This window comes from Sander lucioperca, chromosome 12 (assembly GCF_008315115.2).
Source record: "Sander lucioperca isolate FBNREF2018 chromosome 12, SLUC_FBN_1.2, whole genome shotgun sequence".
Classification (NCBI taxonomy): Eukaryota; Metazoa; Chordata; class Actinopteri; order Perciformes; family Percidae; genus Sander; species Sander lucioperca.
The window spans coordinates 30,900,251-30,921,902 of record NC_050184.1 but is presented as its reverse complement, the minus strand read 5'-3'; the positions used below and the strand labels follow the sequence as shown (position 1 = coordinate 30,921,902).

General features: G+C 39.5%; 1 protein-coding gene across 10 annotated transcripts in view; it reads right to left on the bottom strand.

Moving 5' to 3' along the window:
• The window catches only part of camta1a (calmodulin binding transcription activator 1a), a 293,919-nt gene that overhangs the window by 240,059 nt on the left and 32,208 nt on the right, over positions 1 to 21,652 (bottom strand). The window contains exon 2 of one of the 10 annotated variants that reach the window (XM_036007896.1): positions 3,776 to 3,856. The exons of the other annotated variants lie outside the window; for them this stretch is intronic. The gene's annotated coding sequence lies outside the window, so the exon portion shown is untranslated. The remainder of the gene's footprint in view (positions 1 to 3,775; positions 3,857 to 21,652) is intronic. 10 annotated transcript variants of the gene reach the window in all.

The following is a 21,652-nucleotide window of genomic DNA, read 5'->3' as shown; positions in this document are numbered from 1 at the left end:
ATGTTTCTGCAGTAAATTCTGCTGGATATATAAAATGCAACCCAAGACAAATTTGTCTGTGTTTGTATATTCCACTATGTGCAGAACTGCAAGCAGAGCTCTTAATAGGAAGCACCTTAGATGGATGCTACTACGGGTGGAGCATCAGCCTTTAGTTCATGCTTCACTAGCAACTGAACTGTTGCCATATGAATTTGATCTGATCACCGCAGTGAACTTATATTTCTAGGAGGGTTTCTTGTAGGGATGCACCAATGTATCGGCTGGATATCGGAATTGGCCGATGTCCGCCCTATTTACTGTCATCAGCCCATCTGCATAGGTAACATGCGCCGATGGCAGTCAATGTTTATCTATTTTGCGCTGCCTAAATGTTGTGGTAACTGACTCATACAACAGTAGCCTACCCAGCTTAAAAAAATAATGTTTCTGTGACTACCTGAAAGCTAATAAAAAACGGAGAGATTACGTGGAGGCCAAGACAGCACAGACCGACAGATGGACTCAGCCCATGTTAACCACAGCATTCGAGAAATCCCCGCGGACAGCGTAGCTTACTAGCTAGTAGGGCTGGGCGATATGGCCTAAAAAGAAAAAAAATCCCAGATTTAAAAAAAAAAAAATCTGATTTAAGTTTTAAATCAATCCCCCCCCCCCCTACTTAAAATCAATCTGTATATGACAAAGAAATTGTTCAAAAAAAGTTTTAACTTTATTTTGTTTTGACTCATACGCACACGCACACACACATGGGGCATGTATACCATTATGATTATTTATGCCAATTTTGTGGAAATATAAATTGGTTTGAAAGAATGACAAAATTATATAATTATGCTATATATTCAACAACAAAACATTCAAATCATTTTGACTTTAGTCGCGCAACCTTGCCCCTATTTTCACCTGTTGCTGAGTAACGTATTTTAACATCCCGTGGTCTCATGGATGTAGCATACCTGTAGCAAGCTCCTTCGTGGCGGTTAAAAAAAACGTCGAAGAAGAGCTCCGTGCTACAGAGCGGCGATTGCTAGTTGTTAAGCCGCTACAGACCTCCGTCACAGCTCGGTCGTATCAGCGGCATTTAGTAGATGTGTTGAGCCGCAACAGAGTTCCTCAACACTGCCTCTGGTGCTCCGCATGGTGCTCCGTCAGGTCAGCTGTAGTTGGTGGCAAACACACTGGGGGAGGGCTTGAGCCCGTTCGGAACTACGGGAGCCCAGAGGGGAGCGTCGGCGGATGTTAAGGAGAAAACCGATTTTCATTTAAACAAATCGACTTTAACTACACATTCGAGTTAATCGATAAAATCGATTTATCGCCCAGCCCTACTAGCTGGTAACGTTAGCATGCAGCTAAAGACAGGGTAGCGTTAACTTACCGGCGGTAGCCTGCAGCTTGACTATTCCAGACACCATGGCCACTGCCGGAGTCCGAGATGACATGAATGGAACCATGATGAAAATCCTCCTGCTTCCCTGAAGGCACTGTTTAGCAACATTTTGCCTTCCCCGTTAGTTTATGTAAACAAAGTAAGGTAAAGCATGTGGGCTCTGACGGGACTCTGTGGTGCCTTCAGATACACTCGTTCTACTAATGGTGCATTCAATTGCGCCACAAAAAAAAGTTAATACATTTGTTTGATTGCATTTTTGCTCATTCACAGTTAGTGTGATAAACATGGTTCAGTATTTTTTATAATGACATTTATTAGTTAATCTGGCGCAAAAGAAAACAACAAACATCAGTATTGGTATCAGCTAAGAAATGTATAATCGGTGTATTGCTATAGTTTCTTGTTATAGCTGCTGGTGGTTTGTTCCATGAAGCATATTTTTGACTGGCCAGCTCATCTGTTCTTTTAAAAATGAAATAGCAACAACTTTGTTAGGTGGGAGGATTTAGCATATGCTATACATATTGATGTCATGTGTTTTATGTATCTTATGTTTGAGTCTGTGTGCATTCTAAGACAAATTTCCCTTTGGGCACAATAAAGTTGAAGTTGAAGCTGAAGTTAACATTAAGACAACAGATGGTTCTGATATAGTAAATTTGCACCACGCCACTAAAAGAGGTGCTGAATATGTTATGAGTACCAGTGAAGACAAATGAAGATATAACCATACGCTCAGGTACATAAATTAATTACTGACGTTTTAAGTGGTCTTTGTCATTCTGTTTGGTTTCACACATGCCAAACATTTACTACATTCAGGAGTAAACTTGTCACGTGAACAAAAGAAAACATTGTTAGTAAACATAAAAAGCTAGTGTGCAATTAGTACACCTTCATATTTCTTCATTAACATTAGGACAATAATCTGGTGACTAGTTTGTGATTGCAATCACATTTCAAAGTGTTTCTAAGGCAGTGTGGCTTATCGTACTCATGGTATTATAGAACCATTTCATCTGCCTCACCTCCAGCGTGAAGCTTTGATGGTGTCAAGTGGGAGAAGACAACCAATTAAAAGAAAATCAGTCAAACAACTGGGGGTCAAATCTCAAGATGCTCCCAATCACTTATAATTTCCTGTTGTTATGCTGCATTTCTGCTCCTGATTGGAGTCTGATAGGTTGGTGTGCATAATGGTCAGTACATCTGTATATGGAACTGTATCAGAAAAAAACAATAAAGCATATCCATCTTGTTTTTGAATAAAGGAAGAGGGCCCTCAGAACTTGACCATGTTACCTTAAACAAACAAGGGCATAGGTATGAAGAGGTCCAGCACCTTTTACAATACCTGTGCTCACAACATTGCACAGCATGATAGCTCTCAGGTTGTTTTTAGGAATGCAAAGGCTGGGAGATGATAGGAATGGCATGCGTGGGGTCCGGCAGGACAAGGCAGTAGTCCTAATAGTGTTTCTGTGCACGTCCCCCTCTGTTAGTCATTACTGTGTGCAGACGAGGGGTGATGTTTACTCTGCTGAGACAAGCAAGTCTACTGCTCTGGGTTGCAACCTTGTGACTTCCTTCTCCCTCCTGCTGCCAGCTCTCCTAACGTCTAGCCATGGCCCTGCCACTCCATGGGCTCACTGGCCTATTGCTGCTGCTAAATGCCTACTGTCTACCAGGGCTGGGGTTTTTGAAATAAATCTGGCAAAAATGGGTGAGGCACTTCTGTGTGTATTGTCTGCCTGGTGGGTGTTCAGCAGATATTTTAGGAAATAATAGCATAATGCACACAAGGGACGTCACACTGCAATACATTGCTGTGCCATATTCCCTCCCTCTGTCTTTAATTTCCTTGTGTTGTTATTTTCAAACATTACCTCCACCCACACACATACGTGAAAAAAGAGTAAGGAAGGGAGAGATGGAGACAGTGACTTACTGCAGTACACAATGTATGAAGTAGGGAGTTGTGATCCTTGGTAATAGATAGAAAAGGAAATCATTGAAAATATGGTTGGATGGTTTATCATATAAAGATGACAGAAACAAATTTGAGAATATAAAAAAGATGTTAGAAAACACACTTGGCATATCATTTGTGTAATGCTAATAGCTCAAGGACAGTGGAAGTAACAGGACACAGAGAGAGAGACAAGTGTGAAATAAAACAGGACGCAAATAAATGGAGAGAATGCGACGGTTATATGTTACAAACAGAAACAATTATGAGAAAAAGGAAGAAAAACATGGTGATGACACAGAAGCAAGTTGAACATAACAGTTGTGATAGATAATGGCAATGGTTATGATAGATAATGGCAAAAGGGTAAAATCAATCATAATGCACCAAATAAAAAATGAAATGATTACCAAGCTTATGCAGGAGGTCAGGGGTCAGAGGTCAAGTTCAATATAAACACGGAAACCATTATGGCGTCTGCACGGATGTCTCTGGAAGAAATAAACAAGGAGTTGATGTAAGTACACTTCACTCTAAGTGCTGTTTAAGTCCTACATCTGCTTGACAATATGTAGCACTCAAACATTAATGTGACACAATGCTGTAGTAAGCACTGATTCACAGCAGTGCACAAACCAGAGAAGCTCAGTTTCCTTAAGTGGTGGTGGGCTATTTCAGGGTTTAGTGAATAACAGACACACATATTCCAGCCCTTTAAAACAATAGAAGGCATCTTTTTATCATCCTATAACAGCATCGCAACTATAAATTAAGTGTTTGCTCATTTCAAAACCTCTCAGCAAAATTAGGTAGACTAAGCAAGACACCAATGCAATGCTAACACATCACTCATGCTTTATGTTTCATGCTTTCATGCCCGCCCCTACTCCTACGCTTACACACAAAGCAAATTCTAAGCTTACGCACAGTGTAGACACTAGTAAGACAAAGAGTGTGTTTGATTTTTTTGTTGAGCTGAAAAAAAGAAAGAATCCTATAGTAGCCTAGAAAACAGCCTGTGAGGCTCCAGCACACCAAAGATAACAAAGGCATTACTCTTTGCCAAATAAAAAAAAAAAAAAACTACACAAACGGCTGTGCAGTCAAAGCAGAAGGTATTCATCTATTTAAGCTTCACATACATGCTTCACTTTTATTTACTTGATATTGTTTGTGTCAAAGAAATACACCAAATTACAAATATTCTTTCAAATGTTATTCAAATGGGATGCTCTGAGATTTTTCAGCACAATGTGCTTGTAGAAAATCCTCCATCTCTAAAAATATTTTCTATAGTTTTCCTCTCACAGCAATGCTTATGTGATCCATGTGCTATCAGTGACAAAGGGGTCAGGTAAACGCCATCTTGACATTAGCTTATGTTTTTCACTAGAGGAAGGAAGATATTGCCCATGCCCACTTAAATGCCAGCATGCAAAAGATGTGATAGCACATAATTTTACACATTTTACGAATTTTACAGTGGAGCCCAATAAAACACCTACTAAAACACCATCTTCAGCTTCTGTATAATAGGCTGATGACTCAGTTTTTAATTGAAGCCCAAGAAACTGTACTTCTCAACTAATAAAAACCCACTAAGGAGCATCTAAGGGGCCAGATGTCACATGTATTGGCAAATATAATAGACAATATAAATGGTTTTACAAAGAAGAAACATGTTGCCCGGCCCTTGGCTCAGTCTGAGCATGAAATCCAAACACCATTAGATGTAAGACAACACAACACATTAGGCCCTAAGGCAACATACCGGCATTGAAACAACGCAGGAAGTACCTTTCAAAACAACCCTCAGTTTTATTAGTGTCGGCTTCAAGAAGTTCACACACAAACTCTGAAATAAATGCATTTTGAGATTCGTCTGTAGTGCTATGAAATATAGAAAAAAAAAAACAAGGGTTGGGGAGACACTTTGGAGGGCTTCTGCATCTGTGTGATTAGTTCCACCACCTAAGCTAAAGCGTGCAGAGCAAATGCAACCGCTTTAAAATCTTTGTGTCACAAAGGCATGGAAACACTCAACTGGAAAACAACAACTGCTGTATACGGTATAGCCTACCACTGTGACAGCGCCTAGTGTAAACCATAGTCCTGCCAGTGTTCTCCACCCATCATTAATTGTCTGATCATTGTGGAACAGAAAACAGCGAGGGTATGAGCTAACGGGAGATCTCACAGGTATTAGCTGCTAATTGCCGTCAACCAAACAAGCAGCACTTTCCAGAGAAAACAATCTATATTAATTCTTCCTATTCTCGCCTGCAGAATGCATATTGGAACTTCTTGGGCAAACAAGATAAATGCGTATACCATAATTACAACTAATTGTGCAAATAATTGCAAAGTTCTTGTGCCACCTATACCCACAATAAAACAAAAGCAATCTATGTGGCTCTTGGCTGTGAAATTGAAACAGTCCTATTTCTCCAGTCTCTGTCTTCTACTCATTCATTATCTAGCATTTGTATCTGCTTTGGGGTAAAAGCTAGATTTTGCAAAAGTGAGGGGAAGGGAGATGGAAGGAGGCTGATGACAGGGATTCATGAATGCTCTGAATGCAGACATGCTGTTCCACAGTCTCGCCTCTCCCAACAAAACATTAGAAAAGCTTCAAAGCCCAAAGGCTTACGCTTTCAAAACTACATCTTTTGATTATATCCTAGTCTCCTCTTTTTAAAGGACGAAAAAAAAAAGAAACAAACAAAACATCACCTGTAAATCGAGATAGCCTTTTGCGAAGGTTTTTGCACCTAATCCCTTTCATTTCAGGTCAGTAAAATATTAGTGCTTTCTCACTGCTCTGATGGTCAAAGCACATTTCAAAGATGCTGTGTGCTTCTCCAGCAGAGGGAAGAAGAAAGAGAGAGAGAGAGAGAGAGAGAGAGAGAGAGAGAGAGAGAGAGAGAGAGAGAGAGACAGGGCAATGGGGAGCTCAGGCAATCCCCCGTCTATTACAGACGAACCAATCATCAAAGACAAATTACAGTACACTTCACTGGGATATGCTAATTCCAAATTAGATGCAAGTCATCAAAAGATCAGCATTGCAATATTTTGCATCTCCAACTTGAAAATGTCTGCTTTCAGAACAGGTTTTAATACCTATATAGGATGAAAAAAACTAAACATGAACCCCATTCAAGCCAACAGCATGCATGTACAATTAGACCCATTCCAATACAGGAAAATGTACGTAGCATTTTGCAGCAGTGTTTTCAGTGAAAGAACAGTCAATCTTAGTCAATAAAAAATAAAAACACCAGTGTTGGAAATGGGCCACAACATACGTGGAAGCCAAGTCACAAAGGTATACATCAAGTGGATAGGTTGTATTGTGCTCCCTAAACCACCCTTTTTTTACCACTGTTTTGTGTTCAGGTGGTGTCAATATTCTCAGTCATCTGCAAGTCAAACTGTGACATTTATGTATTTATCATTAGTTGTTAGTTAAGATTTCCGTGGCTGCCTTAGTCTTGTCTTGTTGTGTTATGTGTATCCTGACATGGCATTCCTCCAGGAAAAAAAGAAAGAAAATAGAGGAAAAGTATTGTTTATTGTAGAGACACTATCTAATTTCCAATGTCATCCCATCACTTAAGTAGAATGCTATGTATATTCTTAATCCCTTTTGTTGTGTTCTTTGTAAGGCCAGACAGGCATAACTTTTGTCCGTTTGTGTCGGTAAGCTCAGTGTAATCAGTGTGCATAGCTGTGGCTCCATTTTTCTTTTTTTGCTCAGCTTTTCTTCTCCTGGTAAATGCAGTCATACACAAGTTAAAGTGGTTCGTTTCCCAGGGACATTTAAGTTTGGGTAAATAAAACTGTGAATTTGCACTGACTGGGGTCTCTTGCGCCCGACTTGCTTGGTCCCCAACAATGTTCCAGTTAAATTCAGATTATAATTAGATTGTTGTGGTGGGATTGATTATTGTGGAAAAGGTACTGCTGCAACCATTGTAGTTAAAAAGACTTATTTACATGAAAATAATCTGGACTATTGTTAGCCCGAGAAGCTAAATTATTGTCATAGTGTACACTATGTAGTTGTTTACTTTCTGTATTCTATTCTTGAATTAGTTTGTCATGTAAACAGTATTTGTGATAACTATATTATATTCTATACTGCACATGCTCACCCACTTGAGAATAAACAAATCATAAGAACATCGAAATTTTTATTCACTCTGCAAAACAGCATTTCCCAGTTCCTTTTGTTTGGTAAAATGCTGATTACATATCAACAAACTGTTCTCTGCTTTGCAAAGCACCTAATGGCAGAAATAATATTGTAGCGCATATTTATAATGTTATTTCCATGGAGATCATAAACACATCGATGACTCATTTTGTGTTTTGCTAAGTATATATTTACTTGGTGATCTTTATCCGGTACAGCACGGACATTACCAATGTGCCTTGATTTGTAGAACAGTGCTGTTAATAGGCCGCATTAATTGCATCCTTAGCACATCAGTTGCAACCTCAGCAGCAGTGCAATAAAATGAACATTTGAGAAAGGTTCCCTCTACATAGACAAAAGACTGGTATTGGCAGACAGCAACCTCAAGCTGTATGCTGCTCTGCACAGTGTTCTCACACAATGTCCTCAGCTCAGGGTACTCAGTCATTGCGCACGGCCAATAAGTATCCCCACACATACTGTAGCCCCCCTAAAACCACAAATTGTTTTTCTACTTTGGTTTTTGTATGGCTTAAACTAAGCTAAGCTAACTGTCTTCAGGCTATAGCTTCATATTTAGCACATAGATATGAGTCATATCGATTTTCTCATCTAACTCGCTGCAAGAAAGCTAATAAGCATCTTTCTCAAAATGTCAAACTATAACTAAGCTCATTCTAATAGACAATCCAATCGTAAAAAAATGCACTCTACTTTTTTCTTCTTAAATTCTAAAAAAAATAATTAATCTGAATATGTTTCAAGAGTGATATAATGTTCATATTCAGAATGTAAAACATTAAATGAAAAGACATTGATTCATGAAGCTACCTCCTCTGATCGGTGTATAGATACCACTGTCTTCCATCATTATTTCCATTTCTGTTGATATGAGGAGGAAGACTGCCAAAATGCAGTTAGCTTAAACAATAGAAACACAGACAGACAATTACCCAGTCCTAAGGGAGTCACAGACTAAAGAGCTGGTCAATACCTCTGTGCAACATATGCATCAAAATGGCTGGGTCAGCTCCAGCATCTTGCTGCTCAATTTGTTCTCTCCCTTATAAGTGCCTCTTCTCCCAATCTATGTCCAAGGGGAGTACAATTGCCACATGACTAAGGTGTGAATACGTTGATGAAGTTACCCTTTACGGTTGACACCTGATATGTATAGTAAAAGCACGGCTAAGTTCAGAAGCAATGAGCACTGCTTTGACAATGTCAATATTTCTCTCCAACATGCAGAGTAGGCATATAGACTAATGACAGACCAAGTATATCAGCAAATGAGTGCACAACAGGAGCAGAGGACTGGGGGAATTAATAGCTCCAGCAACAAATGACCTGACAGGATAACTGCAAACACACAGACAGACAAAAAGGCTTACAAAACACACACACACACACACACACACACACACACACACACACACACACACACACACACACACACACACACACACACACACTCTGAAACACAAAACTACAGGGTTAGGGTTGGGTACCGAACTCTGTACTTTTTTGGGTACTGACCGAATTACGTCGGTACTACCGAGGACCGATTCACTTTAAATTAGTGCTGTCAAATGATTAAAATATTTAATCACGATTAATCGTATTAATGTCATAGTTAACTTGCAATTAATCGCACATTTTTATCTATTCTAAATGTCCCTTGATTTATTTTTGTCCCATTATTTTTTCTCATTTTAATGCTCTTATCAACATGGAAAAGTGGATCGGCTTGCTTTGTGCAAATGTTTTTTTATTGAAAACAACATCGGCATACTGTAGTGTTCAATTTCACACTAACATTCTCATGGCCTGGCTTTGACGTGGGGGTGGAGAATTCGCATCAGCGGTGTGCTTGGTATCAAGTGGTATTTCAGACTGGACGTGCTGCGATGATAGCTCAGTTCACAACGACAAAACACACAGATCACTTTGGTCTTGTCAATGGAACCATTTGGCAACTTTTTAAAAGTAATCTTTCCATTCAGATTCTTATTGGTATCCATTTCGGCGTCTCGCACTCGCCATCCACTCAAAACGTAACGTTAGCCTACTACTCTTTGGCCGGCTCGCAAGCCCGAACAAGTGTGTGCGGCGTGCCTGTTGTTTTGTTTCCGGTCTAGCTAGATCCAGTGTGGTGCTGTAGTTTTTCTAACGTTACTAGTTGTTGTAACAGCATATGAAAAAAACTACAAAGTTTGCTAGGCCAAAAAGAACATTAATCTTGCGATACAATTTTTTTACGGTGTCAATTTTTCTATCGTGTTAATAACGCGTTTAAATGACAGCACTACTTTAAATCAAACGGTACCAAATTTTGGTACATGAGCGCAAGCTTATCTGTCCTTCTGCAATTTGACAGAGAGCGGAGCTCCAACACACACACACACACACACACACACACACACACACACGTGTGTATACACACACACACACACACACACGTGCGCAGAGGTGCGGACGGAGTAAACTCAAGCAAACTACGTCGGCTCTGCAGTTTTGTTGAAGTCACAGTGAGTCACGGCAATGCCGATAAAGTGGTTTCAAGTGTGGTTACAGTTTTTCAAAACTTCATGCAGACAGCGTATGACATCAATGGCGAGGCGAAAGCGGTCGCGGTGCTGTTGACGTTACACTTCCTCTGAGACAAGCAGGCACAACAGTGGTTTCTCTGCCCTGGTGACTGACTGACAGGCTGAGGTTGTAAGGCAAAGCAACTTTATTTCTACAGCACCTTTCAGCAACAAGGCAATTCAATTACATTCCTTTGCACTTAAGTTAGTTCTCCATTAGTTCAATGTTGACAACAGGGCAGTCTCCAAGTTTATTGTTAAAGGTTTGTGTCATTATGCAGTTTGCACTAAAAAGTCTGTTTGTTTATGTATTTATTATTTATAATATGTTCATGTTGTGGCAAAAAGGTTTCTCTTTTTTTGTTAATTTTGCCAAGTTGGGATTGATACCAATCCTGAGTATCTGACTGGTGCACCCCTATCCAAAAGCACAACACGTTTTATTAATGTTACTCTGAGTGAGCAGTGTTACCAGAATTTTTCAATTTTGATAACTATTTTGATTCACAATTAAGGTGGAAAATAAAAGTTGTGTGTTTAATGTATTTTTGTTGATGTTGAAATGGATTTTAAAACATATGGTATCGAAAAAAGTATCGTTAAGGAACCGGCATCGAAACTGAGGTATCGAAATTGGCACCGGATCGAAAGATTTTGAACGATGCCCAGCCCTATACAGGGTAATGTTTTCTTAAAAAATACAGGATGTTAAGATATCCCCATAGCTTGCATGACATTAGTGGTAACATGTGAAAGTGAAAGAGAAGCACATTTGAAAGCTGGCATATTGCGGTGTTTCAAAGGCTCCTCTATTAGTAACAGTGTCTTGCTGTGGAATAGAAAGTAAACTCCTCTGTGACTAGCACGCATGTCGGCCTACTTTATTTAAGGCATTTGTGGTCAGGTAAACAGATTTTTATTTCTTCAGTTCTTCCATAGAAAAATCCCTTACTTACGCCTCATTTGATGCCCCCCCGACACCCTCCATCACTCTGTTCTCATTCTCCCACACCCCCATCCCCCAGCATAGGGCTTATCATGAAAGCACAACAAGGATATATTGTCAAGAATTCTTTAAGGTAGGCCTGATTGAAGAGGCTGACTTTTATTCTCTCAAGTACACCCTTCCTCTTTTCCCTCTGCCATGGTACACAAGGGTACCATTATGGTGGCTGTGGACTTCATCCATTCATCATTCTTCTCACCTATGAAGCAAAACACACATATATCAACTACAGCTTCCCTCCCTCTTCCCTAAATCACGCTTTGTTCTGCTGTGTGGAAAGAAAACTGCCTCAGCTTTGGACATTAACACCCACTGAGCCAAAGGAGAGATATGCATGAAGAGAGCAACAGCGGTTGCACTGCACAGTTTGAATTTAAGAAGTGGAAGACAAGCAATTAAAAAGGATTTAAATATCTTTAACTATTACAAATGATATTTTTCTCATTTATGAATTTGGTGTTGAGTTCGAACATTTTAGTTTAAATGTAGAGTATTTGTGCAAAGTCTGACATAAAACATATAATGTCCAACCTGTGCTAAAAATGAATTTCTGATGTTTTTCTGACATTATTTTCTGACTCTACCGAGTTAACGCTGTGATGTGTCCTCTACAGCTTTCACAGGGTTTTAGCCTTAAGTATGTTTGTGCTTTGACAGTTCGTAGGTGATATCAGGATTCATTATAATAAATGTAGAGCATTACAGTGAATATCACAGGCCACATATTCCACTGTCTGAATGAAAGAGACTGGAAATATAAATCACTATCCTCTGAGCCGTGTGCCAAACAAATACATTTCTTCAAAAGGTCTATTAATGGTAGATGCCAACTAAGGAGAGCCAACATGCAGGCTAGGAATGCCAGCAATGACCCAAGTTTGTGACCAATCCAGCAGGTTGGTAAGATAGGTGGTCACAGAAATGCTAATGACGGGTAAACTATCAGCCTCTTATTTACCTCCTCTGAGTGATTTAGGGGTTGAATGTTGGATTACTGTCACAGAACCAAAAGGAACATTTAAATTAAGAGTATATGGCAGCAGGATATGTGTAGTGATTTCTAGGTTGACTACTAATGTAGCATTACATTCTTTAATATTTTACTCATAAAATACATCCAAGGTTGGTAGTTTCCTAATAACTATGTAAATATGATGCCTCCAATAAAATAGCATAGCATAGCATAGCACAAGGACATGTTCAATTTATTTGAAAGTGCAAGGATATGTATGCATCACGTACAAGGCTACTTTGGATTTACCTTAGCTGGACATCTTGTCTTAGGAGATGGAGCATGACTGGTTTGCATACTGTATGTAGGAGAGTTAATTGTGTTGGGATTATTTGCCATTTATTCATTACACAAGCAATTTCTCTTGCATTATTCATCTTCCAACAGGATCCGGGCCGTTTTAATCATACTGAATGCAGATTGACAGTGCTGTGTCACCACTACTTTCGAGTGAAAAGCAGAAAGCTAGCCCATCTTTGCTCAGTGTTGCAAATGTTAAAACTTGAATAGATTAAAAAACTGTCTATGTCCAAATATCACTGACACTTTAATGAAAAGATGTTTACATGCTTTTTTCTTTTCTTTTTTGTAATAGGATTGCAAAATGCCAACAAAATGGGCCGCCTATCTTCTGAGGGATGTTAGATTGCTGTATATGTAGCTATGATACGTTCATGCAGCACAGTAGGGGGGCTCTGTCCTTTTTAAGATATAATCCTTTCCTCTCTAAGGAGGAGGAGAGGGTGAAGATCAGAAAGCAGAGAGAAGGTATCCTCTCCCAGACACAGACCCATGCCATGGCACTCCTCCTGTCCTGTACTGAAGCTGTCACTATTGGTGTCTGGGGTCATGAGGCAGGCAATTTTAGCATTGCGGTGTGAATCGATACCCAATCACATCACGTTCTCAGGCAGCATATCAACCTGAAGAGGCCGTAGCGCAATTTACAGCATATTGTTTTTGGCCCTGGGAGCAAACAGGCACTGGGAGCAATAGAAGCATCATGGCAGAGCAAGACAAGGCCTTGTCATGGCCATAACGGCCTTATCTCTGGTCACAGAAGTACTCATATTAAACACTAGAGCCAAGGAGGGCTCACAAACACACCGAGTGCTGATGCAACTGCTGTTTCATTTCAACTGTGGAATCCAATATGGTGGCTTGCTTTACTTTAATTCAGGAATTCTCGTCTTAAAAAAGACTACTTGGAGAACATCTGTCCATCAGTAGGCCAATGTCAAATACTGTACTGTATTTAAATAGAATAGTATAATATAACGTGGTATTTCTAGTTTACTAGAATAGAGTGAGAGTGCCAGTGAGGCGAAACATAGGTGCAGGTGGGATTTGAAAAATCATACTCCAGGGGGTGTGACAGACTTATCATTCAAAATAAAAAAACATAATGTTTGTTTGTCTGCAACTTGCAGCTTGCCATGCCAACAAGTGGTTTCCATACACACTTGCAATCATTACCGTCACACAGTAGGGTTGCCACTGTGGAACACAGTGCCACGCTGTGAGCATAGTGTGTTGCATGGATTAGAGTAGAGCGCCACAAGGTATTCTCTAGGAAAACAAAAGCTAAATTGGCATAAGCTAGACTACATGCTATACCTAACCACAAAAACATACTTTATGTCCTACATGTACAAACAGTGTGGTGGCACTTTACAGTCTTCAAATGTGAGACTAAGACTAAACGCATTGAAAGGCAATTGTAAACTTGCAATCACACTGAAAAATCCATGGCAGGTGATTAGTTACATGCCTCAGCAAACACAGTTGTTCATCATATCGAAAGAACAATATTTTGTATATGTCTGTATATAGAAAACTATTTACATTCAGAACAGGAGAAAACAATGTGGCAAATAATGTATCGCACAATTTAAAAGTATACATATATATATATAGCACGTTTCTTTCTTTATGGTTCGTGTTACACTGAGAGCAGGTGTCGAAGTGACTTTAACCAGTATAAGTACTTGAGTGGCTTACATGAAGGTGGTCCACTGTTGTTAAGTGTTCAATCACTAATCTGATCTGGAAGCCCCAACAGGAAACAGGGCCATTATGGGTAAAAAATGAAAGACCCATCACTACTGTTTGATTGATGCTGCTATTCCCCAGGAGGAATAAGCCACTACTTCACTTTCAACAACTGCGGCTGACACAATACACTGTACCTGAGATGGTTGTTATGGCTACGTAATTCTCTTAAAATGATGTTTTTATTCAGCACAAAACCAAGTGAAGCAAGTCAAGGGCAGAACTGCTAAAGCATTTACCTGCACAGCTCGGAGAAATATAAGCTTTAAAACGTGTCCTCTTTTCATTTGCAGTCGTGATGAAGGTGTATTTGTGTTTGGTTTGAGATTATTTTGAGAATTTGTTAGTGCTAGGGAATTAGGCAACACTTTTAAAAACTTCCCAGTTAAGGTTTTGTAATTTGTTAATTTCATCAACAGCTGCAACTAATCATTATTTCATCATCATTTCAACCAGAGAATGTTTGGCATTTTTGCCTGAAAAATGACTTTTAAACTATTTATCAATCATCATAACAGTTGCTGATTAATTTTCTGATTTTTAATTGAATAATCATTTCAGCTTTACTTGTATCCCAGTTGAGAGTGATCCAAAGATGGGCTGATAAGCAGCCACGAGGATAAATCCTGGTAAATCCTCTTATTTTGTTAAACATTGTTTTAATGGCCACTTGCCCTTGCACTGTGGTACTTGTCACTGCTAATGCCCACTGTTGGCCTTGGGAGGATGCAGACAAAACCTGTCCCCGCCAATAAATATGGACTCACCACAGTCACTTCTTTTCCCCCAACAAGGAGGGAATTAACTACACCCCTTTACTACACCTTTCTCTTCCCACAATGGCACGCACAAGTTCAAAGAACTAAAATATATCAGGATTACAATAAATGTGAGCTGTTGCTTATGATTTCAAATGGTGGCGTACAAGAAAAAAACTATGTATAGCCAGGTGACAGAAATACCTCACCATGTCACACAATTACGAAAGTAAGACGATGCTAATAAATGCCCTGATTTCATTCAGTTTTCATTGTTTCTGTATTCTAATTATTTAGTTCTCTAAGTCTTTCAAGTCTTAAGTCTATGCCACACTTTATCTACTTTTATTGAAATTACTACATGTGAAATGAGAACATGCAGTTCATTTTTCCTCCTTACTAGACCATAATGAAGTCAACCAGGTAATCTTAGCAAGATGTGCGTACAGAACATGTTAGTTCTGGGAGGAATGGATCAGTGGATGAATTCTGACATTTCCATTCATAGATAGCAACAGCTAATACCTTTACACTGATTAGAAGCTGTCAGTCCTCTATCTGACTTGCAATCAATATATTATGTACACTAGTGCCCAGCGTACGTGACGGGCAAGGACAAACCGCTAGTAAATGCAACTAGTATTTCAGGATTTCCACAAGCGGCTCCCTTTTATCACCATTTCACAGAAACATCTCTCATTTACCATTACGGATGTTCTCCACACAGAGATCGGTGTTCGTATAACACATATAAATGTGAATTTTCATCATATCCTCACGCAGAGCATAATAATCAGCAGTGCATCCCCTGCCAACCACACCTCATCCATATTCCTGCAGGCTTATTGCAAAGGGGCGGTGGTGATAAAGCAGGATCGATATGCAGAGTTGGTAAAAACACAGCAAGTACAACAGCATGGCACAAAGGCAAAGACTGGAGAGGATGGGAAAGTGAGGGACAGATGCCTGGTAAGCCCAGTTTAAAATAATCACCCACTGTATATTAATGAGGGGAGAGAGGGTGAGGCTTCCCCATCTTCTACTATAGTTAAGCATGAAATGTACATATGATGTACTGTAGGCTAAAGGAAGGTATACTATTCTATTCCTTGTATAGCATGTTTGCTTAAATTCTTTACCAGCTGTTTTAGAGATACAAATATTAATTTTCAAGAAAGCTATAAAAGGTAAGTAAGCAAAACCTCACTATTTTAAATGCCAGAAGGCATTTTGAAAGCTACAGCAATAGTAAGTTAACTCTTGAGGTACTGTATATGTCTTTTCATATCAACGCAGAGCAAACACTGTGATGCAGTTCATAGGTGCAAAGATTTTTAGACTGCAACAATCTAGCTGTACTATAACTTGCGACTCACTGCCTTTAAACCTTCTTGACAGGTAAACCTGGGAAGGCATCAAAGATGGTCTCTCTTTGGCATATATCAGAACTGCCACAGAGAATTGAGTGACAACTTTATTTCTCATCTGTTACATAAATCAAGAAAATACTGTGAAAGTCAGCACTACAAACTAAGAAATTCCCTGTGCTTTCTAAGCTTCGAAGGATTTCTTTAACAAAGTTTCACACAGGAGCGAGAGAAAAAGTAATTTCTTTGACAGGCAGACATTATGTGATAGAGGAGACTTTTCACTGCATTAAAGAATGGGGTTCCAAACAACAAAGAAGAAGGTAGCTCTTTAAAAGGCCAATTTTCCAGTCCACATTGTCATTGTCACACTCTTAACTCCAAAGGCAGACATGCACTCTGGCATCAAAGGCCATTGATTTTCTAATCAAGAGCAAATGATGATTAAGGCATATCTGCCCCCTTATCTTTCCGTTTAAAATCCTCCTTTCTGGATTCAATTTGACTTTGGCTGTTTTGCTGCTGAGGGGAATCAGGACAGTCAAAGACAAAGACACCTTGTAGAGACAACAGGCGGTGTCATGAATGATTAGAGTTGTGAAATAGAAAATGATCACCCATCCTCCCTCTCCCTGGGTCAGCAAAGGCTTGTATTTTTATCAATAGACATGGAAGCCGACAATGTTGATCGATAAACTTCTCATTCGACAAATACTAAACTGCAAGTTTGTTGCGATTGATAGGCAAACACGTAGCGCCAGTGGCATGAGGCACAGTTATTCCTCATTCCTGACTGAAGCAGCTTTACAAAAATGTAAACATGGAGCTAAGCTAGTTCACTCACTAGTGCTGTACAGCCCTCCACTTCAGTACTCTCTTAAATTCCCAAACTGGGTAGCAATAAACAATGTTAAAAAGGATGGGCAATGAAACCCCCATCTCTTTTACCTTGATAACATTAAGAAGTAGGCTAATACCACGAAGCAGAGCTGACTCACCCTGAGGGTGCACATGTTCATTTCTTAGCAGACTTCAATTATCCCAACTTTTTCCCCTGGTCAGTCTTCCTATGTATATGTTTAGCCTTTGTGATACACCTGCCTGAGGATGAGGGATTAACTTCCACCCCTCTCTCTAAGCTTGGTTTTACTCTAGGTTTAACTGTCCTTCAGGACCAGCCTAGAGCTCAGCTTAACAATGACGCCCAAACCCCCCCATCTCTCTTGCAGTCTCTCTTTTACTCGCCCTCTATTTCCCCATGCCAACCTCAGACCATAAACATATCGCTTGGGGGGATAAGAATCATCAGTCCCTGCAATGCAATGTGTTGTTAAAAATATAGTACTACTGGTGATGAACTAAACAGACAGACAGATAGTATAGACAGACGGACAGACAGATACACATAATAGAACATGCAGGTCCCAATATCTTTGACGAATAGGGGTCACAGCTGTTTATGCTAATTACTCCCGTTTAAAGAGTTATTACTCCAGGTGTAATTTTCTCACACAGCCAAATAAAAAGAAGCAAGGACACTAATTTCCAGTTTATTATTTCCATCTAACAACTTCTAAGTGTTCATCAGAGCCAAACAACACTGCCTTATTGTAATCGAAGGGTCATTCATGGTGGATTTCATTCTCCCAGATGTATTTATCCTGTCTACTATTAGCACTCTTCCCTCAAGCCTCCAACTCCGTGATGTCATTTTGTGTGTGTCATTTTTGTGAGCAGGGCATCGTGACGGTGATGAGAGAATTGAGGGGCATCTTTTGTATAGCACAGCAAGAGCTGACTTGTGAGAAAATGAAACTAGCCGGCCGCTGTTGGGTACACAAAGTCCTGTGCAGACAGATGGGACAACAGAGAGAACTAGTTATATTCCCTACATATTTTCCTTTCTTATGGATGCCAACATATGCTCAACGAGTTTTTTCCTCTCAACAGAGCCCAGACACAGGAGGATCTCACTGCAATTGCTTTTGCCGTATTTGAATACTGACACCAGTAACTGGCATTAAGACACAGATTGTACTTCCTTGTACATTCATCTGAATGCACACATTCACAGGTTTTCTGTGACTTACCAACCCTCATTAAACCTGACTAATGAGTTGTACATTTTGTCAAACAAGTTAAGCTTAATTTTAGCTCAGTGAAATTATTCTAAAAGTATGGTCTGCCTGTTCATTTTGGTTTTTAGCTGGAGAAAGACAGATATATCTAGCTCTATCATTCCCTTCATCAGATTGCTGAACTATTACCAGTCCCCTATGATTACCTGTACCTGTCCTTATCAGCTGAACACTACGTACCCATGTAACCTGCTATTTGCTGGGGCTAGATTTGTGTTTTCTTATGGAGAGGTTTCTGTAGATTTTAACCTTAATCCTATCAGCTAATGTGAAGGCACTGATCCACGCCTGACTTGAAGGTTATCTGTGCATGTTTCACACCCACAGGCATTCATTATTTATATAGCTGCTCCCCCGAGGCACCAGCCACCACAGCAGGTGTAGATGGGAAATCTGCCTCCCAATCTGCCAGCGACATATCCATATCTATACTGCATGGCTCACTGACTTAGGGAGGATGCAGTGTCAGGATTATCATCCGTTCCCTGGAAACTTCATCATCATCGGCACAAGCAGCTGTGGCGGTGGCATCAGGCAGGTGTGTTTGCCTTTTTAAATAAAGGGTTCCCCAACATGCAGCGCCTTAAGGGAGCCATTTTTGGAGAACTTGAAAACAAATCTGAATGTAACAATGCTAACACTAACAGCACTCATTAAGGCCAGTCTCGAGGATAGCTACCTACAGGAAGAAAACTGTCCTCCCAAGAAAAACAGCAGAATCACTAGTTTCAGCAAATTCCCCCCAAAAAAACAACATATAAGTGACAAAGCCCTCTAGCAACCATAATTCATCAGGAGCAAAAGAGGAAGTAGTGTGATGTTGTTATAGAGCCACAAAGTCCGCAGAGAGAGGAGGTCGGAGCAGAGGGATGGACTGTAACGCAAGAGATCTCTGTTCATTTTCCTTTTTTTACCAAAAGTGTCACCTGGTTCCTGTAACCATGATTGACCTAAACTCTACAAAATATTAATTATAATCCATAAACCTATACAAACCTTAACCATAGCATTGTCAGATCATAAAACGGATACTTTTTTGTAACACTGATTTGTAATAGTTTTGGAAGGCACTGACAAACAATGTTTTATCAATAGTGGCATCAGTCCAGAAAACGCTTATGTGTGTCTTCATTGTCTCACTTAATTAGGAGGACTTGTAGGTAGGAGGGAGTAGGATTTAAAACGATCATTAAAGTAAAAGAAGAAGAAAAAGTAAGCATTGTTGTGTAGGCTCTTAACTCACCATTAATTTGCGGATGTCTTGGACGTCAAACAGCATCATGCTATTTATCTCCAGGAGAGAGGAATAGACTGAGAGGATTTCATTGGCAGTGTTTTGAATGCAATTTATGCTAATAATGCTTGTTTGGTTAATGTCTGATCATTCATTCATCCACACAGCCATGTGGAGTATGATAAATGTAACAGCGATTGGATGCAGCAATTTCACAGCCTTATCCCATAACCCTTTCGATAATTCATTATAATTACACTTTTTATCTGCGACAGCCATCACGATAAACATCAATGCACAAACATACACATATGAATGTGCTATTGAGTGTAACACTGACCTTTTCAGACCCCCTGGATCTCTGAAGACGTGTGTGAAAAACACTCACGCCAGGCCTTTAGTGTGCAGGGCTGATTTGATATAAGCGTGACAGGGGTATTTATAGAGCAGCATAGAGCCTCACTCTCCCCTCTTTTCTACACCATGAGCTCATTTCAGCCCAGACACTATTGGCAGCCCTGCTCACTCACTGGAAAAGCCATCATGTCAGCACACTGGCAGCAGATAGCATGTTGTGCTAACAGGTTTGGTAGTCCACTAGCAGGAGCTTGATGTACTTCATTATGCAGTGACAATATACATCCCCTTATTTGATGCCTTATTGCACAGCACCAAGACAATCTGTATTAAAATGTCAGTGTTTTTTGTTTTTTTCCTGATCTAACACAGACATTAGCTTTTCCCACAGTCTGATATCTTAAGCTTCCATCAGCATACTTGTGATTATTGGCTTATATGGTGATGCAATCTTGAGAAACATTGAAGAAGTAATGCAGCAAGTATTGTGCTTATGCAGAATTTGTTTTGGCTACCCTTCCGTTTAAATCACATAATTTCAGACATATCTGTGAAGGCATTATGGTATGAAATATCCAAACTTTTTTAATGTAATTGGGCTCGATTTAGTTGACTGTTCTGTGGATCAATAATTACTGCATGCAAGACATTATTCAAATGCACCACAATATTCAGACATTAGATTAGGTCAGACTGCTATCATAATCTGTAAATGCATAGTGCCAAAACATACAATAAATATTCAAAATCTTTAAATACACTGTACCTTATGTCCAAAAACATATATGAAAAGGATTTGATATCATCCAAATGATGGCAACCTGGTTGGAATGACTAAATAGTTAGAGCCTTGGAGTTATCTCACAGTGTGGACATTAGGTATTGGCTGTGGCTCTCTAAAGAATAGAGAATGTTGGTAGAGTCATTTATTAAATTGCTTTTCAAAATACATATTTATCTAGCATGCCTGAAGGGGGGAAAAATGAATAGATAAATAAGCTCAAATTAATACATGTTAAGTGTTGAATTTTAACAATCTAGTAAACAATTAATTCAAAATGAGAAATCTTAGTGAGGAGGTAATCTAGGGCTATTTGCGTGCCCTAGACCAGAGATATTCAACAGGGGGTCCAGGACCCCTTGGGGGTCCTCAGAGTTAGTGCAGAGGGGCCGCCAAATTATGTAAAAAAGTTATTTTTTTCTAAAATTAAAATATGTCTGAAAACATACATTAATATAAATCTAACATATTCAAATAAAAAAAGATAAATTGGCCTATTTGTGAATACATTGAAGATAATCTTACATAAGGTAGCCACTATGCTAGCTATACCGTTAAGATTCACTGTGCCTTCCACATGATGTATAAATATATACAAATAAATAATATATTAATATCTATTCATTTTCATTTATCCGGCCCAGTTTAACATGCAACATAATTGTATATAGTATATGGAAGGGGTCCTTGGCCTACAAAACGTTGAAGACCCCTGCCCTGGACCATTATTATTCAGCCACACCCATTCACATGCTGCATGTTTTTTGTAACAAGCATTCAAAAAAACAAAGAC